Source organism: Passer domesticus, chromosome 4 (genome assembly GCF_036417665.1).
Source record: "Passer domesticus isolate bPasDom1 chromosome 4, bPasDom1.hap1, whole genome shotgun sequence".
Taxonomy (NCBI): domain Eukaryota; kingdom Metazoa; phylum Chordata; class Aves; order Passeriformes; family Passeridae; genus Passer; species Passer domesticus.
Genome location: NC_087477.1, coordinates 30,097,512 through 30,113,703, shown reverse-complemented (window position 1 = coordinate 30,113,703; position 16,192 = coordinate 30,097,512). Strand labels below are relative to the sequence as shown.

At 41.1% G+C, this 16,192-nt stretch overlaps 1 long non-coding RNA gene across 30 annotated transcripts in view; it reads right to left on the bottom strand.

Annotated features, from left to right (window-relative positions):
- Window positions 1-297: 297 nt before the first annotated feature.
- The window catches only part of LOC135298831 (uncharacterized), a 69,265-nt gene continuing 53,370 nt past the window's right edge, over window positions 298-16,192 (bottom strand). For 15 of the 30 annotated variants that reach the window (XR_010360880.1, XR_010360888.1, XR_010360886.1 and 12 more), the window contains 4 exons: window positions 13,962-15,976; window positions 12,569-12,767; window positions 8,201-8,317; window positions 302-2,790 (listed from right to left, as the gene is read on the bottom strand). This is a non-coding gene — a long non-coding RNA (uncharacterized LOC135298831). Of the gene's footprint in view, window positions 2,791-7,116; window positions 7,237-8,200; window positions 8,318-8,601; window positions 8,927-9,128; window positions 10,033-10,596; window positions 10,648-11,648; window positions 11,795-12,568; window positions 12,768-13,961; window positions 15,977-16,192 lie in introns of those variants that run through there. The other 15 variants (XR_010360881.1, XR_010360872.1, XR_010360877.1 and 12 more) reach the window with 10 other exon arrangements.

Here is a 16,192-nt window from a genome sequence, read left to right as displayed (position 1 = left end):
AGTGAGACCAGCATGATGAGAGAGAAGTTTTGCAGTGAAGTGGAACATGCCAAACTGACGCTTGGAAACCAAGAGAAGTATCATATTTAATTAGTGTGGCTGTGCAAATGATGTAATGAGGCATTTGAGAATGAATTTGAATAGCAGTTGGATAAAAAATTAGTAATCAGGATGTCTGCCATCCGTCAGAGTCCCAGGAGAGGAGTGCACAAGACACATTGTCACACGCATCAGAAACGTCAAGATATGGAAATACACACTAACACAGGGTGCTGCAAAGAGATGGTGAAATAGTGGTGGAATAGCCAGTTGTAAGGAAAATCTGGGCAGCTGCAAAGTGGAAAGCTGAGAATGGGGCAGGACACCATAGCACCTAGAAATCCAGTAGTCCTTGATACACCAGTAGTTACCAGTGTGACAGAGCCCAGCTGTGGACAGCAGCTTATCACAGCAGAATTCAAGATTTCAGAGTGTCTTATAGAAAATGCTATACTTCAAGGAATTGAGGGATAAAGGATGAGATTTGCACAGAGGCAGCTCAGTGAGGAAATTGCAAATTGCTGTTTTGCAGAAATTTCAAAGTGGTAAAGGTTTCATGATTCATTCACTAGCCAAAAGCAATGGCCAAAAGCTGGCAGACAGCACCATCCCATTGCTCTGCAAGGTCTGCAAGCCAAAACAGATAGTGAGTTATTTGGTGAGGGAGGGAATGTCTTTATTAATATTAAATAAATTACACCACACCTCTGTTAGAATTCAGCCGATGGGCAACGACCAGACCGAGCAACAGTGATTAAAAGACCTCATTCATATCTAATGATCACACAGAGTAATAATCTCATTGTAAAAGGCAATCAGACACTTGTTCACTCTTCTTATCTCTGCGCCACATTTGTAGTTACTAAGAAAGGATCTGCCTTTGATCATCTTTTCCTGTGCTGCTCTTTAAGCTATTTCATTAAAGGGCCAGTTTCCTGGATTAATGGCCATTTGTCATTTCCCCAAATCAATCTTGCCTTGAGTCTGTTGAGACGTTACAAACATTTCCTGAAATGTTTTTTTCAGAATTACAGTAGTTACTAATGCTGTGCTCGGATGAGGAGGTTTTATTTAAAAAGACAACAAAACCCAAAAACAAATACAAAACAAAAAAAAAACAAAAAACCCTGCCAGAGCAGCTTCTATTTTTTTATTTGAAGGTATGGAAATCTTAACCGAACTTTTATTTTAAAAATAAATAAATATATTGCTTGACTCCAGTTTTGTCTGCAAATGTAAGAAGTCTTAATTCTTTCAACTTTTCAATCTGATTATTTTTTGTAGTTGCTTCCAGAGCCTGGGCTCAGCCCATCTGTCACTGTTGAGCTCTTTACTATTTCTATTTCATTTATATCCACCACATCTGCTTTTTAGGCTCTAGTAAACTGGTAAACTTTTTTTAAAGAGCCAAATATTTTAATAAAATCAGTGCCATGTTAAAAACTCTTTGTTTTGGAATGGAGAAAACTGCCACCTCCCCTGTCTCAGGGAAGCATAGCCATTTGGTTGTTCATAAAGGAAATTAAGTTGTCCATACCAGTGGAGGGCTGAAGTTCAGTGGCAGAGCTTTTCAGCCTTTAGATTTACCTGGGAGCTGATACTACTGCCATTCTAGGCTGAGGGGGAATTTTAGTATTTAGCAGGGATATGAATTTTGATTTGGGGTTGTGGCTTTTTCTTCTACAGGCAGAAACAACTTTTGCAGTTTTTCAGTGGCGCAAGACCATGAAGTGCCATTGGTCATCCCCATCCTATGCCAAGATTGCTTCCCATGCAACTCCAGCACGCTTGCTAAGAGGCATGACAAATTTAATACAAACCACACAGAGACCTCTCACCCTTTGCAATCAATCAATGCGTTCTTATCCAGCAGGTATAATTTACTCCACTTTCACCCCGGTGGTCTAGAGATGACAAGACGCTAAACATTCAGTAATTGTGTCTCAGCTCTTGGATACTACCACAAAACAGTGGCACAAAACAGTGCTTTTTAGGCAATTCCTTTGCACATGGATTTTCAGAGCTGTTAATGTGTTAGTCATTAGGGTGACACCAGAGACCTAAGTGAGGCTCTCAAAATGGTAATTCCAATGTTAGGCTATGACTGGTATCAGCTAAGACTATTAACAGGCCTTTTTCCTAAGCAATGAATCCAGGCAGAAACATGCTGGGCCGTTCACATTCAGCTGAAGCTCCTTCAAGTGACAGGTATTTCTCACCTCTCCAGATCAAGTGGATGTGTAATTGCTGTGCAGTTTGGACAGGGGGGTGCCAAAGGTGTAGCCTTGATTTGAGGTTTTAGGTCATCACACATTATTCCTGTCCCTAACTGGGGTAAAAGCACACATGCTGCTGCTAGCAAGCAGTAGTGGATTTGACAATTTGACTTGCTCCTGGCACCCCTCTTTGGTGAGCTTGTGCCTCTGAGGAACCCACACACATCCCATTCAATGTGGGTTGGCCCTGTTGAAAAGTGGGCCTGTCAGAATTTGCTCCTGCTCCACCTCAGCCCTGTGCAAGCCACAACACCACATTCTGGTTGTCTAATTAAATACCTCCATCAAATACAGCAACAGTCTGTAAATGTGATTGCGTTGCTTTGATTTTTACTCTTTTAATAGTAATTCACCTAAGTGACTCCCGCTCAATGGAGAGGTGTACATGGGTCACGCTTCATTCAGCTGGGGCGGCTCGGTTCGATCAGCATTCAATTCTCACAATGAAACCTTCCACAGTTAGGCTGGCCAGGACCTGCAAGGTGAATTTGTGATAACAAATGACATTTTTTTTGAAAGAGGCCTGAAATGCTTGACTGGCAAGACAGAAGGCAGCAGAGAGCCGAGGAATCAAACCTCACAACAGCCCTTGTTAAACCCACAGTGATGTAGCTACCATGCATCTTATTGAAACAATAAAAGCTGTTTTATATGGATCCAAAAAACCAGGGGGTTCAAGGAAATGTTTCTCACAGCTGAGTGGGTATTTCCCAGGACTTGTTGGTTTTATTACCTCATCTGTGTCCTTAGCTATGAGCAAAGTAGTGCTGAAAGCTCCCCATTTAACACAGGCCATAGCAAACAGAGATTTACCATCTCTCTAAAGCTTGTATAAATTTACTGTGGGCACAAGCTCAACAAAAGCTTACAAAAGAGGTACCTGTGGCTCCCAAATTAAGCCCATTTTCTCTAATTAGCCTCCTTCTTCAGAATTTTCCTTTTTCCTCTACTCTTAAAACGGGGGGGGGGGGGGGGGAGCAATGGCAATACTGTGAAGGCCATAAAATCCATGTGCTTACACTGAGCAGGGACTTGACATGTTGGAGTTTTGCTGGAAGAGAAGTAAAAATTTCAACTGCAAAATGGAGAAGGGAAATTGAGCGTTCTGGTTGACTTGGACATGGTTGTGAGAAACCTTATCCATTTGCCTAACATTAATTTCCTCCTGGTTATATTCTGAGGGAGTTTGTCCTCTCCTTGAAAGTTAATTCCCAGCATAACTGTTCATTGTTTACATGCCAGTTTCTTTTAACTCCTCCTGCTGACAGAGCAAAACCTCATTTGATCCTTTAATCTGATGAAAATCTTACTGAAAGCAACTAGCACAGAAATAGTTTGTGGCAAATGCTGTCCTTGCTAGGTTATCATTGCAAAGAGCAGGGACAGGTAATTTGTTTGTTAATGTTAAGCAACTGCAAATAAAATACTTCTTCTAGGATCATTCTGTAACAGAGGAGCTCTAAGCTAATAATTTTAACAAGTAGACTAAGAAGAGTGAATAGCTCTAGTAATTAGAAATTATTACAGAGCAAAGAATGTGGTTCACCTATCCTGTGCTGGGCTCAGAATTAAATCTTGACTCTTCACAAGCTCAGTTCATCTAGCCCTGCTTTAAACCCTCTCTACAGCATTGGGACAGGGTGTACAGAGAGTGCAAGGTGAAAATCCTCAGTTATATTTGGCTCCCTGTTTGAATTCTTCAGGACTAAGTGCATCTCATCTTTCCCAGCCCTGTCACACAGGCAAAGGATACCTGCTGCCTCTTCCCTAGGGAGCATGAAGCATAAATTGGGCAACCCACAGCCTGTACCAAGCAGCAGAACTATCCTATCCTTTATTTTCAGCAACTTAAAATTTCAACCAATTCTCCTGGAATCCTGGAAGACAGTGATATTCAGGGATCAGAGAGATGTGGGGGGGGGGGGGGGGGGGGGGGAAGAAATTCCATCTAAGACATGGACATTCAAGGAGTTTGTAGTTTCTAAATCCAGATTAAAGGGCCTAATAAAAAGTTCTTCAGATCTGAACAATGGCCCAAGCGCTGCACTAGGAATTATTCCTGTGTTTTATTTAGCTGAACGAGAGGCACGTTTCTCTGGAGAAGTATGCCAGTGCCTTAGACAGATCCTGCTCCTAAGTAAGGATCTCAGAGAGAAAATTTCTCTTCATCCTCTTGCCTGGCAAATTTATGTACACTTATATGAAAACTTCCTTTCTGTTGTGCGTGCACTGCTGTTTGCCTCAAAAGAAGGGTGAGCACGGCCACGGCACCTGGACTTGTTAGCACATCAGTTCTTGACAGCAGTTCTGCTGTCTGGAGAGGTCAGAGCCCTTCACCTCCCCTCCTTCTCCCCACTGGGGCAGTGCTGCAGCTAAGCACAGTGTGAGCAGCCACCCTTTGCTGCCCATGCTGCTCTTGGCTGAGGCAGGGTGGAAGGTACAGTGATGTCCAGGTGGGAGAGGATTAGCCAGGGCAGGCTGGCATCTCTGAGTGCAGCACCTGCAGCCCCAGGGGCTGACACAAACACACTCCCAGGCAGCCAACAGGCATTTGTCTCCACAAAGCAGTGAAAAAGCATAGTGCTTTCAAACAGTCCCCTGTCCTGACTTAATTGCAAGAGGGGAAAAAGAAGTTCTACCAGAAGGACAGGTAGCTGAATCACTCACAACTTAGAGCCTGCAGGGATGAGCCTGGATAACCAGGGACACTCTTTCTGCTTCTAAATACTCATTGATCTATTCACTGCATGCTGAAAAACTTCAAGCTTTTGTTCTATACCAGCAAACCGTGCTGTCATTTAGGTTGCAGCAGATATTTATCTCTTTCCTGCCTCTCCTCAGAGACATAGTTAGTGTTATGAATGCAAAGAAAATATCTGTGAAAAATAAAAGATCTCACAATCAGTGAAGCCCAAGCTGAACTAAACTTAACAGAGCAGGCCAGGAAAATCTTCAGTTGTCCATAAAGACATCATATAGAGGCAACACACATATAACACAATACTTGATGGCTTGTTTGTTTTACCAAAAAGAATTATTATCAAATTACTCTGAAATGTTTACACTGCATGTAAGATTTTTCTCTATTTATTTGTTGTGTGCAAAATATGGTCATCTTTTATCTTCACACAGAGATCTTGATTTTTATCTTTATCCAAAGTTAACAAGGCTAACCCAAAAATTAATTCAGTGAAGGTGCTTAATAGGACAATAGCAATAAATTCCTTCATAATAGCTGGAGAAAATAAGGACTATTAAGACATGGAAATGATGGCTCAGATAGGGTTTAGGTGATCATCTAGTAGTTGCTAAGCCTAATTTAAATACAAGAAGAATATCACGTTTCATCAGCTTCCATCTTCAGACTTAAGAGTTTCTCAAGTCCTCATTTATACCTGAAGTGTCACTGGCACATACATTAAAGCTGACAAAATCCATTTACTGCAGCAAGCTGTTCAAGTTCATCTCCTTATTTTCTCCAATCATGTTAATTTTCCTTTAGTGTTCTTTGTTTATAAAAAGAGAAACAAACAAGCACTTTGTGTTTATTAGTCTGAAGTTCTTCCACAAACATTTACATGCATTTAGAAGCTGCACTTGTGAGCGTTGCTGGCATTCAGTCCAATTGTTCTTTAAAATTGCCAACTGTCTGATCCTCTGGACATGGCTGCTCCTCATCTCACAAAAAACCCAATCCACCAGCCTTATAAAACAACCTGCTCCAAATAAACACCTTTCCTTAAAGGATGCTCAAAGTCTTATGAAGCCTGTGGCCATCGATGCATAAACAGAAAATTAAATGAGACCTTTATCTGAGGCTTGTAGGCATTACTGTTCAAGGAATGTCATGCATAATTTCTCACCCTCCCTTAGCCATGGGAAGAAACTCTGGAGAAGAAAACCCACACCTTTTCCAGGACCCTCATTATAATCCTATTTTTTTTCCCAAGAATAGTAGAACTTTTTCTGCTCCTGTCTGGGAAGCAGAGACAGCAGAAACTTTATTACTTGATTCTCTGGTATCTAGCAAAGCACATGCTTCAAAGAAAGCTCAGCACTGGTTTTCTGTCCCTGCTTGGGCCCTAGGTCCCTGAAGCCAATATCCTAACACATCTGCCACCTCACTTACATATGTGTGAGTCTGACCAGCTTGGAAATATGTTCTTGGGGAAGGACAGGAGGGAGTGAGACACAGAAAGAAATGTCATAGCAGCCTCATTTCCTCAACACACAGACTTAAAAAAAAAAAAAAAAAAAAAGTATTTTTCAGGGTCTTTCTCATTAGGGAAAGATTATTATCCCCCAGCATAATCAGAGCCCTCCAAACCCATTTACTTTTCAGAGAATTAGTCAGAGTGGTTAGACTAGTCCATCCCAACACACATATGAAGAAAAACAAGGAAACTTAAATAGTGTCAATTCATCACTGCATCTTAACCTCCTTGCTAGATAAAGCAGAGCACCTTAGGACAGCTGAAATACTGGGCCGTGTCCCTCACTGTTGTTAATTAGCTGCCCTCTGGTGATTTATGCTGGCTGTCGTTGCTCCATCCAGCCGTATTTTCAGTGCTGTTAAGAACACACTCCTGGTAAAAAACTTCAGAAATTCCCTGTGTAACAAGACCATTTCTCATCCAGGTATCCTATCTGCAGGTATAAATCCCACTGTCTCTGCACCAGCACCCCACAGCCATCTCTGGAACCCCAGTATCCCCCAGTACCTTTGCAAGACTCTGTTTTCTTTCTTTTGTTCCTTTTTCCCTGTAGTCTCACCTCTCAGTCTACCTTTGCCCAAACTCACTTGTCTATTGAAGGGAGCCCTACTCATCTCTCCTCTTTCTTTGGCCCTTCTTCCTTGGGAACTCAGCAATCAGGTGAACTTGAAAATGGTTCGTTGCTGAATTTTTTCACCCTCAAAGACCTGTAAAGTATGTTAAATCTTTTTCTTTTCATTTACCTCCTGGTGGTTGTATTTCTGTGTGAATGAAAGCCTACAAGGGACCTGAACAGTGGGCATCTCTACCAGCCATACCATGCGTTGCTTTGAGCAGAGACCTAACTCTTAAACCTAATACTACATCCTAGGTATTATTATTTGTGCCTGTGGCCACGGCTTAAAGCAGTGGTGCATTCCTGCCTTCTCTATCACCTCTCTGCTGTGCTTCCTCCATAAAAATCTTGGCTCTCCAAAATGTTCATTTCTGTCTCAAGCCTGAGCTTGCCCCTTCCTCTCACACCACAAGCCTTGCTGGGGTCTCTCTCACTGTCAGACCACACATGTGAGAACACAGTTTGCTTGCAAAAATGATGTTACTAGGGAACAGTTCCTCTCACTTACAAGGGTATAGAAAAATGAAACAAAATCTAAACAAAACCCACCAAACAAAGGGATCTTTTGCCCCTTAACTTTTTTCTTTATTTTCCTAAAAATTTCCTTTTTCCTTTACTTTTTTTTCCCCCTCTGTATTTATTCAGGGCTCTTCTCTTCCTGCTGTCTTCAAAACTGTTATGCTCAGATCACATGTAGATCTATCTACATGTCTGAAGATAAGCACCAACAGAAGTGCTCATAAAATCAGCACCCTGACGAGATGAGATCATTTCACACATGCTGTTTGTTTCCTGTTATACTCAGGAATTTACAGTGGCTGCTGGCCACTATAAATACTGAACCATCAAGACAGCTTTTTCATATATTTCACTGCAATTGTCATTGCTGCATTTTTGTCCTAAGAGTAATTTGATTTGTTGTAATCGATTTGGGTGGGTTTTCATTCCTAATTAACTGCTGTTACGATGCAATGATGCAATCCTTGTTCACAAACCAGAGGCCAGAAATGAAATTCAGAACAGAGTAATAGAAAGAGGATGGAGGAGAGCCTTACCTGCCAGGAAGGTGAAGCAGTGAACTGAGGAGCCAATTAGCCCTGCTGTTGATTGGTGTGCTCTCATTAATGGCGTGAGGGGGCGAGCTCAATCTTCTCAAGCTTGTGGCCAGCATCCTGCAAAATTAATTTCTTTGTAAGTCTTAGTAAAAAGGACATATATCAGTAAGAGTTCCTTAGTGCTGTTTTGGCAGCCTCTGCCTTTTGCTGGAGGCTGGGCAAATCTGCTCATCCCTTGGGTCATGTAATGGAAAGCTGAGGCCATGGAACTTTGCGAACACACATCCACTGCCACCTCTGCAAAATCCTCACCTGCAGTCAGAGCCCCCAGCTGCTCATGGACACATGCAGGGCAGAAACATCTCCCACCATCAATCTGTCAGTCAGGCCAATGCACTTACCTTTGTTACCCAGAATTTATGCTGTTATATCTCTGCTCTTTTTTGGTATTTGTTTGTTTGTTTTCCTAAGACTATTAAGGCTGCTTAAAATTTCTTAGCTGGAACCCTTTTCTGTTGCCAATCTTGATTTTGGGCGTGGACTGAAATCAGGAGTCACACAAATTCTTCCAGCATACATTAATCGTGAGTGTTATCTCAGAGATGTCATTTGGAAAGATTGTTGTACAAGTCAGAAGGTTCTGTAAGCTCAGACTTGAGATGAAAAGACTTTATTGGCAGCACTCTAAAATTCTCCACTTCTTCTGCAATGCTGTTGCAGCTGCTGCTGTATTGACACAAGGCGTGTTCTGTTAGTCTTTTCCTGGTATTTCTGCTTCAATCAGATAGCAGTAAATGCAAAAACACCTGTGTATACCACTTGAGGAACTAAACTGGGTATTATTGATCACAAACAGCACCTAGTTCCCCTTTCTTTCCCTGCCCCCCCCCCCCCCCCCCCCCCCCACGGAGAAACCAGTCTGTGAAAACTAGGTGTTTTAATCAAACCAGAAAAAGGTGTGCATTTGGCAATGATTTTTTGTATAGGTTTTGATACCCTATGGATCAAATGCAGTAGGCTGTCATTCTTTTCTGCAGAAAAAGCTCTAAGCTAGTTTTTATGAGGCACCATAAGGTCAGGATGTTCATGATGCCACTGACCTCCCTCCCTGCTCAGGAGTCAAGAGTGGCTACACAGATCAAGCCAGGTAATATGTGTATCTGATCTTTCCTGTTTAGTCCAGAATTGCAGTTTCCATGAAGTAAAAGAGAAGTATTTATAAATAAATTTCTTTGCGGATTTAAGCCACAATATTTCTGTTTCCCACTAGAACATTCTAATACACATTTTCCACAGGCTAGGAAAATAATCTTGCTGAAAAAAAAACCACAATAATTTTATAATCAGTCCTAATAAATAGCTCTGGGCACAATCTTCCTTTGCCTAGAATGTATAATGTCATAGAAGTTTTTTTCCTCCAGTTTCAAGAAGATAAGCTGAGCTAAGATAATGGTAACTTTTCTACAAATCACAGCCTCCAGGGCATTAGCCATTTTTTATCTTTTATGGGGCTGTCCAGGTGAGGAGTAGACAGTTGTCCTCATCTGAAATATTAATGGACTTACAAGGAAGAAGTAGTAACATTAACAAATGACTCAAGCCATGTGTTGTAAGGAGCATAAACCATGCTTTGCTCTTGGAAAAGTATCTGTTTTGATCCTGGGTTTCAAAATGCGGCATGTTTGTGAAGGAGGCACAGAATAAATAAATGCAGACACTCTTGCTCTGTTTCAGACCTGAAAAAAATGCTGCTTAATTAAGAGCAGCATCTCTCTTGCATCTCCAATGAGAAGCTGATCCTCTCTTCTTATTTTCTTTTGCCTCTCCAATTCCTTAATAACAGATGGCCACAGAGGTGTTAATAATATTCCCAGCATGCCCAATGGCAATACTGAAGAGATCTATATGCTGCTATTTACATTAATTGGCAACATTGCCCCGATGGACAAGCTATTATCTCCCTAAGCTTTAGTTGTCTCTGTCTGAATACTTATCTTTATCCAACCAGTAAAGTCAAGGTCCCACTCTATTGTTTTCTCCCACAGAGGGTGATTTATTTGATAATGTGGTTTCAAACACAATCTCTTCCTAAATTATCCTATCCATTCCATTATTTCTTTTCTATTATCCTGAAAGTCCAAAAGACTAGGTAAAAAAATTAGGTGCCAAATTCACTGTAAGTTTAGGAACTCAGACTGACATCTCTAAATCCTTTTGATGAGATTTTGTGATGTCATTCTGTCTTTCCAATTAACTTGGAGTGGTGTACTGGTGATAAAAAGATTTGGTCAGTATTTGTCTTCCAGATATAGAGTAAATACAAGTCTCTCTACTTCATCTACACTTTGTTACAGAAGCAATGAATATTTTTTTTATTTGATAAAGGTCATACTTACTTTCTTTCCATGCCACAAGAACACATTCTGTATGTGTGGAAAGTGTCATAACTGAAAAAAAATAAAATAGTCTGGAAAAAGACTAGTCAAGAATGCTCTTGGGGAAAGCAGTTACATTTATACTATCAGGACAGGCAAGTCTTTTAATGCTGTGATACTGTCATAGCAATTCAAAGCTAAGCCACTTTATAAATATTAAATTCCTAAGGAAATAGAAATTCATGGTGTACTAGTTTCAGAACGTTACTTCCACCTGTCATTTAGATGCTGAATGTACGGTCTCTGAACAGCAAAGGACTTTTCCAATATTAAGATGTAGGTGTCAGGTATTTCCTTGTAGCTATGTATAAGAACTTCTTTTTTTTTTTTTTTTTTTTCGTTGCTCTGCTTTTCTCCTGAAGGATATGTAAACTGCTTTCCTCTCAGCATCATCCTCTGCTCACAAGAAGTGATCTGGGGCCATGTTCTGTTGTTGCATATCTCAATTAGCATCTAACATCCAAGAATTAGCAGAAATTAATAAAAAACTCCCCTGGCTATTCAAGGAACGGCTATTTGAGGCCAACACTCTTTGTTGACCAGTGCTCAAGGCTAAAAATCAAACCCATTTTGTCTGGCTAGCATCACAGTGAGCAGGCTGGAGTCTGTGGATCCTGCAACATTGCACCTTCGGCCCTGTTCACTAAACTGTGCTCAAGACAAGCCATTGCAGAACAGGCAGAAGGGCTGGCAAAATTGCATCTTGAGATCTCTGCAAAAATACTTGTGCTACCATCCCAGAAACAGAGTCTTACAGAAATGTCCTTTTGTTGTCATATGTGTAGAGTTACTCGTAAGGGGACCTCTGACTTGCCTGACCAGCATGTGAGCACCTGCCTGAAGAATAGCTCTTAGAAGCCTCATACAACTCGTGTCTTTTACTAACACAGTCCCCAGGTGCACTTAGTTTGTCCCTTTCACATAGTCACCCTGAAGGACTTAGTCTATTTATCTATGTAGTGCTGAGTGAAACTCTTTGTTACTGCCTCAAAAGCTGTGAAATAATGCCTTACTACTTCTTGTCTGGGGTAAGAGCCTTTCTCAACTTCCAGGCAACACTTTGCAGACAGCCAAGGAGAGATCTGTGTGCTCAACATCTTGTAATAACTTGAATTCTTTGCCTCGAACCCACAGCTTTCTCAAGAGCAGGGTCACTGTACTGAAACAGAAGAGAGCAAAGCCCCAAGCTATCAAGCAGAGTACAAGCAGATTAGGAAGAAATGAAATTCATCAATACAGTGCCCTCTTGGTCAAAAGTTCACTAAGAGAGAAGGGAGCTGTACAATGCACCCATCTCCTTTTAATTGGCTTGAAGCTGCTTCCTACCACGCTCAAGCAGATGTGGTGTCAATGGAAGCCATGCTAAGGCAGAAACTTTTAATTATTTTAAAATAGTCTACTTCATCTTTAGGAGCTGTGGTTAGGACTTGACAGGGAGAAAGAAAGAGAAAAAAGAAAAGAGAACGGGCTAATATTTTCGGGAGTAAATCTGAATTTACTTCTAAAACTCTTGTGTCCAGTGTTTATTAGTGCAAAGGTAAGTTGTTCAGCAGCAAGGAGGAAGAAATAAAAATTCTGTGAACATTTTTGAAACCACACATATTTGTGGCTAACTCTTGTGTCATTATATGGGATTTATTTATCTCCTTAACTCAAAAAATTGCATCTGTCAAGAGGGAAGAAAACAGGCAACACAGAGCTTATAACAAACCACAAAACAACTTGCTGTGGATTGGATATTTGAACCATTAGTTATAAGGCAGAAGTTAGACTGAAATACTGTCACATATATATGACAACTATTATTCTTGAGCAGACAATGTCTCCTAGATAACTGATGGACAAAAACAAATGGTAGCTAAGGCAATTAAACCTGTTGCTCACCATGAGTAGGTCTGCAGTGGATAACATGGGTTAAAATTATTTTCATTACCTTCAATCTCCCAAAGTATTGTGTGGGGAAGCAGAGAGGGATGTACACTTTTGCTGAGGTACAATTGCTGTTCTCTGAGCCTCTCCTTCCCTCTGAAAAGGGCTGTTCATGATCAGTGAGGGGTTGCTATCACAGGGCAAAGATGTATTGGCACTCTAAGTCCTGGATGGCAGGGAGAGTCCAGAAGGCACTAAAGTAACTGAAAGAAAAAAAATGTTTGAAGACACAGAAAATAACTTTGTAGTTCTTTTTACAACCAAGAGGCAACAAAAAAGCTGCTGGCCAGAAAGAAAACCCTCTGCAACAACAACCTATACAGGGCAGAAATGTTTGTATAAACTTTGTTGATTGAATTTTCTCTTTTAAAGTACAACAGTCATAGATCCACATCTAACAAAGACTAAAAGCTGAAAATAAAAGCCACAGGACGTGTCTGGGATCTGTTCCTTTAAACCTACAGTTCTGGAAGACCCATCTTAGAGATGAGACCCTTGTGGAATGGATCACAGGCCCATGATATGTTCATGTAGCAAGTTTTTAACTTTGCTACAGATACCCCGTGTAGTGATGAACATCACGTAGGACTTAGCATGGTCTATAATGTGTGACAAATGTAGAGTTAATAAATGTTAAAAGGCAAAACCAATTTCCACTTTACTGTGCTGTTACAAGTTATTTCACATGCTGATTTGGCAATTCTCTCTAATATTTTATTGACCCAACCTTCTTGGCATGGTGAAATTAAGCCACAACTGATACCCTCTGGTAAAATGCAGCTCCATGTCCTACATTGTTCTGGTACCTATAAGCAATAGACTATAAAAATAAAGTGTTTACTGTTGGCATAACTCACCTCGCACTGGTGCTACAGGGCTTTATATCCTTGAATTCAAAAAGAGATTGAGACTAGCCCAGGGAACTTTGACAGATCCCAAACGACCTTTGTTTTCAGTCTTATGAAGCAAGAGTGAGATCAGAGGAAATACTTATTGCTAATCAAATATTGATGTATTACAATAAAAAGAAATCTGGCCAATTATGATGGCCTGTTTGTCATGTTTTTGCAGGGCTCCTCTTGGTACCTGTGCCCACTGGGATTTAATTTAGCACATCAAAGTGTCTGTCAGGATCAGCATTTCTTCATAGTGCTAACAGGATCAGTTGAACACTAATTCCCCTTCGGTGCACACGTGTGGAGCTCCTAGAAAAACATTTCTCATTAAAAAAAAAAAAGTCAAATTTGTGCTGCAAGGAGAAATAAGATAGAAAAAACAGGAAAAATCCCTGATTGCTAGGACCTAACTAACCTGACAGAATTAATGACCACTTGCTACAAAGTCCCCATAGATTCTCTCACATGACAAATACCCTCTTTTTAAAGCTCAAAAGTTACCTGTAACATTCTGCTTTTTGGCAGCATCACATAGCCCTGTACCATCTCAGACAAGTCTCATATCTGCAAACATCCTCACAGCAGACACCTTCTGGCAAACCCTTCTGCACTCTGCAGACCATCTTGACTATCCAGATGGAGGAGAAGGTGCTCTCCTCCTCATGGGCTCGCCATTCTGACACCACATGAAGTTGCCAGCTGTGCTGAGCCACCCAGATGGGTCTTGGATGGTCTCTAGGTGCATCCAGTGATGCCTGAGCTCAGACTCATAGCTCACACATCTGAGCACAAATGTCCTTTCAAAGACAGCCCTGGTGGCATGGGAGAGACATGGGCTAAGAGCAGCCCTAATATCTCAAGTGCAGGACATCCTTAAGCACTCAGAATTAGGGCACTGCTTGAACTAAACATGCTCATTATCATCCTGAAAGCTGAACTGCTCAATGCTATAAATAACTGGTTTCCCTTTTCCCCTGTGGCTGTTGCTGCATTTCTTCAAGCTTCTCAGTTTAAAGTAAGCACAGACAAAAACAATGCGCTCAAAGGTGCCAAACTGTACATGAGGGAAAGGCATGTGCAAGAGAGCAAGCTATTCCTGAAAGCCTGACAGACTCATGCAATGTTTCCCTCAGTTTAATAATAAATAATCATAACACTCAAAGCGCACGTATTACATTAACAAGCTCTGGATGACACAAAAAAAAACATGCTCATTTTTTTTGGTTGCTGAGACTTAGTTACACAAACTACTTGCCAGAACTGACAGCTAGAAATAATATGAGATACATCTTCCTGGATCTTGGGAGCCTTTAATGTAATTTCCAACTACTGTGGGTCCCTCTTATTTCACTACACTCTTCTTTTGACCCATTTAAGTTCATGTGGCTTCTGGAGTTATGTGATGAGGATCACTAGGGTAGATGGAGAGATTGCAGCTGAGTGACGACCTTCTAACCCAGAAGAAAATCCAATAACTCGACCAAGGTGCAGCTAAGGCCAGAAGTCTGAGCAATAAGGATGGTCTGAGGGTACCCAGTGGTCAGGAATGGTCAGGGATCTTCAAAATCATCAAGGAAGGAGCAAGGCAAACACACACTCTTGGTAAAGGGAAACCACGGAGAACACAATATAACAGAGTAAAATAACACAGATAAACCAGGTATGAGGAAGAACAAGCCTTCAGCAGCAGAATGCAAGAATAAAGACAAATAAAGACTAATCTACAGAAATGCAGCTACAACCAAATAGTGGATTGAGCAGCCCAGAGAAATTGCGATTTCAGGGGAAGTTTTGTCAGACTTCTAAAGGACAACAGAGGCAACATTTTACGCTCCCAGGTTCTTTGTTCTCTCAAGTTGTGGAGCTTTGTAGATCAGGACATAAGCAGATGGCTTCTGGCCCCTTTGGACACAACATCTGTTATCCATGACAGCAAAAGTATTGACCTGTCTGTGACGAGGCTGTGTCACTGGTTGAATTTCAATCCACAGAATTGTGTTGCTGCTACTTTGAGTATTCACTGAAGACAAACACATCATAATGCACTCTTGTTCTTGTCCCACATCTTCTAACATTCTTTATGGTGTCAGAGATCCTGGCAGCATCCAGTAGTTGCTGCTCCCAATTCCCCTTCCTTTCCTTTTCCTTCTGGCTTTTCTTCCAGCTCTGGAAATCAGTGCGGCCATTTTCTTTTGCTCCACACATATGGCTTTGCATTTTGTTAGGCAGAAAACCATGCTGGCATTAATGTTGAGTTTGTTTTATTCAGCTGTTTTCCACTCCCATATGTACAAAAAGCTGCTTTTAATTCTCACCTCTCATTTTGATGTTTATATATGCCTCTGCTTTTCTGAGTTATACTTGCTTTATGACCTTCTGCTCAGTCAGAAAGTTGGCAGGTATTTGCTGCATTCCTATGAGGAATATTTCTCTTATCTTCAGCAAAACTGCCCTGGAGATTTTTATCTGGGTTGCAGGAGATTTTTATCTGGATTATACCTATGAACAAGTTGTCCCTGTGAAAGAAATGGGAGAAAATTCACTAGTGCTGGACTGCTTTCTGGGTCTGGATTTCTCAGTCAGTTTCAGAAGCTAATGAATAATGAAGACTTGCCTCAAACAACAGAGACCAACAGGTGTGGAGGAGAACACTTCAGAGAGGGAGTGAGGGAAGCAGGAATAGTTTTGCCTTCAGAAATGAATGCTGAGAGTAATATCATGCCCTGACACTT